Source organism: Equus asinus, chromosome 15, assembly GCF_041296235.1.
Source record: "Equus asinus isolate D_3611 breed Donkey chromosome 15, EquAss-T2T_v2, whole genome shotgun sequence".
In the NCBI taxonomy this organism is placed as follows: Eukaryota; Metazoa; Chordata; class Mammalia; order Perissodactyla; family Equidae; genus Equus; species Equus asinus.
The window spans coordinates 3,512,650-3,523,860 of record NC_091804.1 but is presented as its reverse complement, the minus strand read 5'-3'; positions in this window follow the sequence as shown (position 1 = coordinate 3,523,860).

Below are 11,211 nucleotides of genomic sequence, written 5' to 3'. Positions count from 1 at the left end.
GGCCCATCTTTAGCCTCTTCTTCCTCCAAGTGGCCCCAGTTTCACCTTCAGAAGCCTGGAGTTTCCACAAATGAATTAGAAAACTAATGGCATCCATGTTGGAATGAAATGGGTAAAATATTCCAACCTTTACACCTTGCTTTTCTCAGGCTACAAAATGTAATTCTCTCATCATTCTGTTGTGTGGCAAATAAACTGCAAGATTGCAAAGGGTTTCATTGATTCTTTCAAAGAGAAACTGAAAGCTACAAATTGAACTGCAATGGGGATAAATGGGTTATCTGAACATAATCAGCGTAGCAATTGGACCCATGAGTCCAGAATGGGCACAATCTGGTCCCCAGCAAACATCCAAGAGTCTCAGTTGGTTGTGAGCACATCTTGAACCAAAAATGTGATGGGCTGCCCTAACACAGATGTACTTTTAGCCCGGATTAGCAAAGACCTAATATTCGGGTTCAGAAATATGACTGCCTGTGTCCAGGCTGGCTGACCACATCTGGGGTAAAAACCTCCATTGTGAGCCCCATATTTAGGGAGGACAGAGACGCAGTAAAAGAATGTGCAGATGAGGGGGAACAGAGAAGGAAGGACCACAGAGTTGATTTGCTGTAAATATTTGTTCAAGAAAAGAAGGAGGAGAGGCAGAATGACAGGAGGAAAAAGGAGGTTGGGAGAGAGGGAAAGAATGAGGAAAGCACATAAAGTGATGACATGTGGTTACGATTTAGAGAATTTTTTTCTTCAAAAATGAATAAGCTTAAAAGGAGAGAAGCAAATTTGCAAAGGAGATAAGAATATGGAAAGTAGGATAAGCAAATAGTGTGTGACAGCCCCACTGCTGCAAATGTGCTTGGGTACAGCCCGTAATTTGTGGTTATCAGAGTTTAAAGCTTTAACTCCTGCCATTACCCTAGATGCTGAAGTAAGAATTCCAATATTCTGAACTCCAGCTCTGTATCCCCATCCCAGATTCCCTTGGGTGTTACACACATGTGAGAGTTCCAACATAAATATTTATAGGGCACAAGACCTCAGAAAACACAATCCATGTTTTCCAAATGGTATTCCACAGAACCAGCCAACACCCTGGCCCCTTTCTTCCTCCCCACTTCTCCCTCTCTCCCTTCCTCTCTCTTTTCTCCCTCCCTCCCACCTCCCTCTCTTCCTCTCTTCCTTCCTTCCTTTCTTCTTCTTTCCCTCCCTTTCTCTCCCTCCTCGTTTTCTTTCTGTCGTTCAAGCCATGCTTACTGAGCACCTCTATCTTCCATATACCTCACCTACAATGTTGAACAAAAACAGATACGGCCCCTGCCCTCATGGAGCTCCTGAGCAAGTGGAGAAGACAAATAGTGATCAAACAGTTGTCATATTCATAAATAGCAAATTGTATTTCCTCTGTTACTACAGATGTGGAACATTTAGTCTTACATCTGTGGTGGGTATGACACTCACAAATCTTTTAACCCAGATGTGAAAACCAACTTTATTTACGCACATATGAACTTAATTTAGTTCTCTAGTCTTTATTTCTCAGTGAAAGAATTAGATCTATTTATTTTCAGGCTTAAAAATGAGCCCAGTCCAGGAACTGCTCCGTCCAATTCAGTAATGAAAACTTGGTCCACTCTTGTTCAAGATCCTCTCTATTCAGGGTTCAGTCCCTTCCTCTTCCTTCTTGGGATGGACCTAAGATTCTGGGATGTTAGAGGCATTCTGGTCTCAGGACTGTGGCTGGGGCGGGGAGGGCTGTGGAGTCTGGGACTGTCTTGGGGCCATGCTGAGCTTTGCCCACATACGGCTCATCTCATCGTCTCCCTAAGTGGGGTGCCCTGTTTCCACAGCCACATCCATCTCCACGCACCCTTTAGATTGGTGCCAGTGGGTCTTCTAATTCCCTGAAATTCGCAAAGAACTCCTATTTGAATTTATTTCTGAATTTTATTGTTCTTTAATTCACTAATTCAGCACATATCTGTGTTAATACCGTCCTTTTCCTTTCATTTGGCTATCGATTCCCTTTAGCTTCTTAGATTATATTTCCTGTCATTTGACTTCTTTAATTTTTATTAATTATTAATAAAAGACATTTAAGGCTATAAACTTTATTGTGAGTGTGATATTTACCAGATGGCATGAATTGTGATTTATTGTTTTCTAACCATTATTATTTCAGAGGAGATTATGGTTGAATTCTTAATTTTTTCGTCCCTTGCATTAATTCGGATGTCTTATTTTTCAGTTTCCAAGAGGCTAGATTTTGTTGTCATTAATGTTTGTATCAATGCCTGTGTTTGCTGCATTTATAAACACATGCTTATAAAATTTCTACTTTTAGGAATCCATGAAGATTCTTCATGGAAATTTTGTAATTTTATATTTTCTCAAATGTCCTAGGAACACTGCAAAAAAAGTTGTACTGGGTTTGGTATTACAAATATATATCCAATACATCCATAACTCCTGTACATTTTAACTCCCAAACACATCCCAACTCTACTTCCTACCATACACATCTTAAAACCCCAAAACCCCATAATCAGAGCAGGGAGTGTCTTGTGTGCCCAGGTTTAGGGTTCTCTGGAACCCCAAATCAAGGAGCAGAGTGGCTGCCACTGGAGAGAACGGAGCTGGCTGTGTCGTCCACCACCCTGCCACAGCACCTCAGCCCTGCCGTGGGGATTCTGCTCCATCGTGGGGGTGGTAGTCCAGTCAGGTCAACACTCTTCCTTTGGTCTCTAATCCCAACTGAAAGGTAAAATTATTAGAAGGACATGGTGACAATCTATCTGTCTGTTAGTTTGCATTTGCATAATACATTTACCCATCATTTTGTTTTCAACAATTCCATGTTATTTTGTGTAAAGCATTGCTTTTATAGACAACAAAGTTGAGTAGAGCAGTTTTTAAGTGCGAACTGAAAAACTTTTGTATTAATAGGGGTATGTATCCCATTTTGGTCTATTATCTAAATTAGTAATTTGGTCTCTGTCATTTCATTTGTAATCTCTTCATAATGTTTCTTTGATGAATCCTTTGTTTCTGCTTTCTCCCTGTTTTTTCTTTTACTGTATGGAATATAGTCTCTTAGCTTTCCATCATCAAATCTCCCAAGTGTCATGTATCCGTACTCACAATTCTGTCCTCTGCTTGACCAAAGCACTTCCACAAAACGTGCCATCTGCCAGCCTCTTCCACACGGGAGTGTGGAGAGCTGCTGCACTCTCAGCCCCGCCTGATACAGTCACTCTGCTTCTGCACCGCCCATTTCCTCACTGACCTGGGCCAATTAGGGTTTCTTCCCCAACGCTTCAGTGAAACAAACCTTATTATTGACATCAGTGATCTGCATCTGGCCAAGCCAAGGGACACCTTTTGGTCCTCCTCTTAGTAACTTCTTCACTGAATTTGATGTGGTTCACTGCTTTCTTCTGTAAAAATCTTCCTCCAGAAGTCCCTGTGGTGCTCATTCTATCCAGTTTTTTATTCCCACCCTCATCATCTCACCTCCTGGTATTTTTTGCAATCTACTCTTCCTCTGATCACATCACTAACTTTTTGGAGTATACTTGGGATGATGCTGCCTTCGGTCCCTTCATCTTTTATGTTCAATCCCTATGTGATCTTACCTAGTACCATGACTTTAAAGACCATCGTCTGTACGTTGATGACTCCTGGGGCAGTCTTTCTAGCTCCAGTCTCCTCGAATCCAAAACGTATACTGAACATCTCCATTTGGATATGTAAGAAGCATCTCAGACCTAACGTGTCTGAAACATAGCTCAAGGTTCTGTACTCCCAAATGTTCCTCTGAAGTTTTTCACGTCTCATTAAGTGATGCCACCTTCAACATAACTAAGGTTTACCCTTCACTTCTCTCATGCCCAAAAGATCTATCTCTAATTCACCCATAAGTCCTGTTTGCTCAATACCAAAAATAAATCCCAAAGCTGACCACTTGTCTCCATCTCCAATGCTATAAACCAAGCCTAATCCACAACCATTTCTTGTTGAGCTATGGCTAAAGTGTCCGATCTGATTAATTTTACTCAATCATTGCTTACTGAGTTCTTACTATGTGCCAGGTGTTTTATGGGTGTTTGGGACCCATCAGTGGATAAAACACGTCAAGAGATCTCTGCCCTGATTAAGCTTACATTCTAACAAATGGAGACAGACAATAAAGAACATTGTGTGTGTGTGTTTTAGATGGAGGCGATAAGTGCTATGGGGAAAAAATAAAGGAAAGAAGATAAGGAGGAGGCCTGAGGAAGTTGTGCTTTTAAATAAAGTGGTCAGAAAGACATCGCTTGAAAGAAGACATTTGTGTAAAAATATAAGGTATATGAGGGAGTGACAGATGTGGAACATGGAGACAGCATGTGCAAACACCTACAGAGCAATCGTACTTGGCATGCTGGAGGAATGGCAGAAGGTCCACGTGGGTGGGGTGGACTAGAATGAGCAGAGTGGTGAGTAGCCTGCCAGGAGGTCAAGGTAGTCAGGGACAGAGGGACAGACCACGCAGGGCCTTGAAGGCAGTGATAAGGACAAGATGTATTACACACTAAGTGAGGGGACAAGCCACAAGAGGGTTTTTTGCAGTGTTTTATTTAGTTTTCTTAAAATTAAAATAAACTTTTTAATTTTAGAATAGTTTTAGATGTACAGAAGTGTTGTAAAGATAGGACAGAGCTCCTGTGTAACATTCCCCCAGTTTCCCGTATTGTTAATGTCTTACATTACCATAGTACATTTGTCACAACTGAGCGACCAACACTAGAATATTACTACTAACCAAACGCCATACAGTGAATTTCACTAGTTCTTTCCTAATGTCCTTTTTCTGTCCCAAGATTCCATCAAAGATATCACACTATATTTAGCTGTCATGCATCCTTAGCCTCCTCCGCACGATGACATTTTCTCAGACTTTCCTTGTTTTTGATGACCTTGATAGTTCTGAGGTGTACTGGTCAGAATTTTGTATACCATCTTTCAATTTGAGTTTGTCCAATGGTGTTTCATGATTAGACTGGGGTCATTCCTCCTGGTTAGACTGGGGTTTTTGGGAGGGAACATTGGCTACAAAACATATAAAATTACAACAAATAATAGCAAAAACACCCTTGAGAAATTATAAAGTGTATTTCTTTTCTTTCTTCTTCTTTTTTTTGTCAGTGAGGAAGATTGGCCCTGAGCTAACATCTGTGCCAATCTTCCTCTACTTTGTATGTGGGATGCTGCCACAGCATGGCTTGATGAGTGGTATGTAGGTCTGTGCCTGGGATCCAAACCCATGAACCCTGGGCTGCCAAAGTGAAGCATGCGATCTTAACCACTATACCACCGAGCTAGTCTCTATACGGTATATTTCTAAAAAAATATCATTAAAGGATAGATCTAAGGAAACACTATGAAATACTTAAAACAGAAGCATCCTATATAAAAACCAGTAGTACACACCCCAAAGCTATACTTAAAGGACAAATTTATAATAAATGAACTAACGTTTTAGATCCAAAAGGTGAAAAAATGAACAACACAAAAATCTAAGTCAAATGGAGAGAATCAAATAGATATAAAAGAAGAGATTATTTAAATAGCAAATAAACAAAAAAGTAGAATTGATTGATGAAACCAAATACTGCTTTAAAGAGCAGTGAAATAGAGAGAGCGAAAGACAGAGAGAGGAAGCATGCAAATGATATTAGGAACAAATAACAGAATACAAACATATGCAGAAGTGTATGTAAAAGCTGTAAAGATCGATATGAACAACTTTCTATGAATAAATTAAAAACCCACAAAATGGACAATTTTCTAGGAAAGTATAAATACCAAAATTGGTCTTTGAGGGAACTATCAAGAAGGCTCATGACCATAAAAAAAGTAATAATAAAAATTGAAATGGTGACCCTTGATATCTCATCCCCAAGGACATAAGGCCCAGACATTTTTACTGGCAACAGTTAGCAGAAATTCAGGAAAAATATATTTCCCATTATATCTCAACCATTTCTGAAAAAAAATTTTTTAAGTAAAACTGCACAAGTCACTTTGTAAGGATTGAAGAAAACTCCTAAGAAAGCTAGAAAAGAAAAATGCAAAGATTCATGCCTTTGTTTCAAAACTATAAATCCAACAACAAAAATCATTTCCTTGCTGGTTTCATTTCAGAGTCATACTGACCCATCTTTGCAGTTAATACAAGTTCTTCTTTGTGGTTAACACTGTTTAAGGGGGCTCTAATTTTAAATGCACAAGAAGCCAATATAATACTCCCCATTTTCTTCTTCTCTACTTAGCCTGCAGTTGTAACTGTTTAAAAAGTGGACATTAAGGCAAGGATTTCCTTCTAAATGTTGGGAGGAGTGTTTCATGAGAAAATAACATTTACTAATTTTTGCTTGGCAAAATTCACTTGGCAGAATTCCAGGTTGATCCTTTAGATTATGTTTTGTTGTAAGAAGCAAGACAAGATTTCTTCTTTATTATTTTCTTCACTTCACCTGGCTATCAAGTTGTCCCAATTTACTACCACTGATCTGATACAACTTCTTTATCATTAAACAAATCCTCATTTGTACCTGCATGTATTTGTTAACTCAATTTCATTCCATGGATACGACCCCCGTTCTCATCTCATTACTCACTCTTGTCAGTTAAGAATGCTTTTAACCAACTACTGTGGTGCTTTTTCTTTTCTCACAAAACAAGGAGTCAAGAGGCAGATGGTTGCTGGTGTCTTTTCTTTAGTCCATTTCTGTCGAGGCTAAATTTTCTGTGATTCTTTTGGCCTTTTCAACATGGCGACAAGGTGGCCATTATGTCCTTTTTCAAGGAAAGAAAGAGAGCAAGGCAGCATCAGCAGGCTCTGACCCCAGCACAGGAGCCAAAACAGGCTCATGGCTGTCTCTAATTTCAAGGGACACTCAGGTAACTTTCTGTGTTGTATGGTAACTGTCTATATTTCATAAACTGAGAAAAAGGTGCAGGGGTGGCTTTTCTAGTTTCAAATTCACACACACCTTTGTCATCATTAGTAATTCCTTAATCTCTCTCTTCCTTTCTTTTTTTTTAAACTCTTTTTTTGGAATAAAATTGAACTTTTTATCTGAGTAAAAATTGACTTTGTCCTAGAGATTTTTAAAAATTTGTCATTAGAGTGATGTCAGCATCATGGCAGAGTGAGCTCTTTCCTTGGCCTCTCCCCTCTAAGATACAACAAAAAGGACATTCATGCACCAAGAGAGGACATATTATACATCATGAAAGACTTCTGAGAGACCCACACAGCCACATGCCTGAAGGTGGTGGTGGGGCTGGATCCTCTGAAGGAAGTGGAAGTTGCTTTGCAGGAGCTCCATGGAGAGAGATGGGCCATGGTGGCGGGAAGTGTGCAGGTGAAAAGAGCGCCCTGTCCCTGCCTGGTACTCCAGCCCCAGAATCATGTGGAGCATGATGCAGTGAACGTGGTAGTGGTGGCAGGGAAAGTTTGCAGGTGAGGGAGGTACCCTGTCCTGGCCCAGCACTCCAGCCCCAGAATCGTTAAGAGCATGGCATGGAGAGTGTGGCAGAGGTGATGGGGAAAGTGTGCAGGTAAGGAAAGGTACCCCATCCCAGCCCCACTACCCCTTGGTGCGTGAAGTGGTGAGTGAGGGAGTGGCAGCTTGGAAAAGGGAAAGTGCACAGTCCTGCAATCACCCAGAGCTCCATACAGAGAAACAAGCAGGGGTGGGGGAAGCACTGGGGAAGGAGAGTACCCCTCCCTCTGCCTGGTGCTCCAGATCTGCCATCCATCAGTTGCTCAGACAGAAAAGCAGTCAGTGGCTGAAGCTGGGGAGCCCCTGTTCATGTTGGGCCCAGAATACACAGTGCCTGATCCCCACCCAGTGGTGGTACATGGCAGCTGCGACCAGGTAAGAGCACCATGAGGAGGCAAAAATCCACTCCGTCAAGCAGTATGAGTAGGTATATTAAATCTCCAGACTGAAGGGAAGTGATGAGTGTCCAGAAACCAACCCTGGAGGCACAGAAATCCATAACCTAAACAACAAAGAATTCAAAACAGATATCATAAAAAAACTCAATGAGTTGCAAGAAAACACAGAAAGACAAATTAATGAATTCGGGAGCCTCTTCACAAAGGAAATTGAAACCATGAAGAAGAACCAGTCAGAATTGTTGGAGATGAAAACCACAATGGATGAAATAAAGAAAAATCTGGATTCCCTAAACAACAGAGCTGACAATATGGAGGAGAGAATCAGCCAGTTAGAGATGAGTACTATAGAAATGCTTCAGAGGGAAGAGAATAGAGAGTTAAGACTAAAAAGAAATGAAGAAGCTCTCAGAGAAATATCTGACTCAATCAGGAAATGCAATATAAGGATTATAGGTATTGCAGAGGAGTAAGAGAAGGAGAATGGAGCAGAAAGCTTGTTCAAATAAATAATAGCTGAGAACTTTCCAAACTTGGGGAGAGAGCTGGAAATCCATGTGAAAGAGACCTCCAGATCTCCTAACTTTGTCAATTAAAAGACCCACTCCAAGGCAATATAGTAGTGAAACTGGCAAAAGTCAAGGACAAAGAAAATATACTGAGGACAGCAAGGCAGAAGAAAATGACTGACAAAGGAACCCCTATCAGGCTTTCAGCAGATTTCTAAGCAGAAACCTTACAGGCTAGGAGAGAGTGGAATGGTGTATTCGAAATCCCGAAAGACAAAAACTTTCAGCCAAGAATACTCTATCCAGTGAAAATCTCCTTCAGATATGACAGAGAAATAAAATCTTTCCCAGATAAACAAAAGCTAAGGGAGTTTTCATTGCCACAAGAACCCCTCTACAAGAATTCCTCAAGAAGGCCCTTATACCTGAAAAAAAAAAGGGGGGGAAAGAGGCTAAAAAGCCCTGAACAAGGAGATGAATAGGTGGGCAATAATCAGAAAATGGCAGCTCTCTATCAGATCAGCTTACTAAACACTCAACTTTAATATCAAGGATAAAGAAAAGGAAAACACCAAAACAAAAGTGATCTCATCATTTTAACCACAAACTCACAACACAAGATGGAAAAAGATATGACAAGAATAACTTAGAAGGGGAAGAGAAAAGCAATGGACTCAGCAGAGTCTAAGGAAGTAAGAGAATCAGAAAATGGGCTATCTCAACTACAAGATTTTTTATACAAACCTAAGGGTAACCACTAAACACAGAACTAGAATGGAGACATTTATTATAAACAAGGAGAAAATGAAGAAACCCAACAGAGAAAACTACCTAATCAAATTGGTAGTCTGAAATATATGGGATGAGAAACAAAGGAAATGCTGAAGAACTGGGAAACGTGCGATAAGATGGTAATATTAAGCCCTCATATATCAATAATTACTCTAAAAGTAAATGGATTGAATTCTCCAGTCAAAAGACACAGAGCGGTAGGATGGATTAAAGAACAAGACCCAACAATATGCTGCCTCCAGGAAACACATCTCAGCTCCAGAGACAAACATAGGCTCAGAGTGAAGGGATGGAAGACAATACTCCAAGCTAATAGCAAACAAAAGAAAGCAAGTGTTGCCATACTTATATCAGACAAAATACACTTCAAGACAAAACTGGTAAAGAGAGACACAGAGGGGCACCATACAATGATAAAAGGGACTCTCCATCAAGAAGATATAACACTTATAAACACGTACACACCCAACACAGGAGCAGCAAAGTGCCTAAAGAAACTATTAACAAATCAAAAAGGAGATAGCAACAACAACACAGTAATAGTAAGGGACCTCAACACACCACTTACATCAATGGATAGATCATTCAGACAAAAAGTCAACAAGGAAATTCTGGACTCAAACAAGAAAGTAGACCAGATGAACTTAGATATTTATAGAGAGCAGTCCGTTCAAACACAGCAGAATATACATTCTTCCCAAGCGCACATAGAACACTCTCAAGGATAGACCATATATTGGAAAACAGGACAAATCTCAATAAATTTAAGAAGATTGAAACACATCTACTATCTTTTCTGACCATAATGCTGTGAAACCAGAAATCAACTACAAGAAAAAAGCTGGAAAAGGAACAAAAATGTGGAGAATAAACAACATGCTGCTGAACAACCAATGGGTCATTGAAGAAATAAAGTAAAAGATCAAAAAATATTTGGAGACAAAGAGGAATGAAAACACACCATAACAACTTTTATAGGATGCAGCAAAAGCTGTCCTAAGAAGGAAATTTACAGCAATACAGGCCCACGTCAACAAATAAGAAAAAGCTCAAATAAACAATCTTAACCAACTCCTAAAAGAATTAGAAAAAGAAGAACAAACAAAGCCCAAACTCAGCAGAAGGAGGGAAATAATAAAAATTAGAACAGAAATAAATGAAATTGAAACAGAAAAGACTGTAAAAAGGATCAATTAAACAAGGAGCTGGTTCTTTGAGAGGATAAACAAAGTAGACAAACCCCTTGCCAGACTCACTAAGAAAAAGAGAGAGAAGGCTCAAATAAATAAAATTAGAAATGAAAGAGCAGAAATTACAATGGATACCACAGCAATGCAAAAGATTGTAAGAGAATATTGTGAAAAACTATACACCAACAAACTGGACAATTGAGAAGAAATGGATAAATTCTTAGACTCTTACAATCTCCCAAGACCGAATCCAGAAGAAATAGAGAATCTGAATAGACCAATCACAAGTAAAGAGATTGAAACAGTAATCAAAAACCTCTCCAAAAATAAAAGTCCAGGACCAGTCGGCTTCTCTGGAGAATTCTACCAAACATTCAAAGACAATTTATTACCTATTCTTCTCTAGCTATTCCAAAAAGTTGAGGAAGACTGAAATATTCCTAATACATTCTACAAGGCCAACATCATCCTGATCCCAAAACCAGACAGGTGCAACACAAAGAAGGAAAATTACAGGCCAATATTGCTGATGATGCAAATATCCTTAACAAAATATTGGCAAACCGAATACAGCAATATATTAAAAAGGATCATACACAATGATCAAGTGGGATTCATACCAGGGACACAGGGATGGCTCGACATCCACAAATCAATCAATGTGATACATCATATTAACAAAAGGAGGAACAAAAACCACGTGATCATCTCCATAGATGCAGAGAAAGCATCCGACAAGATCCAATACCCATTCATGAAAAAAATTCTCAATAAA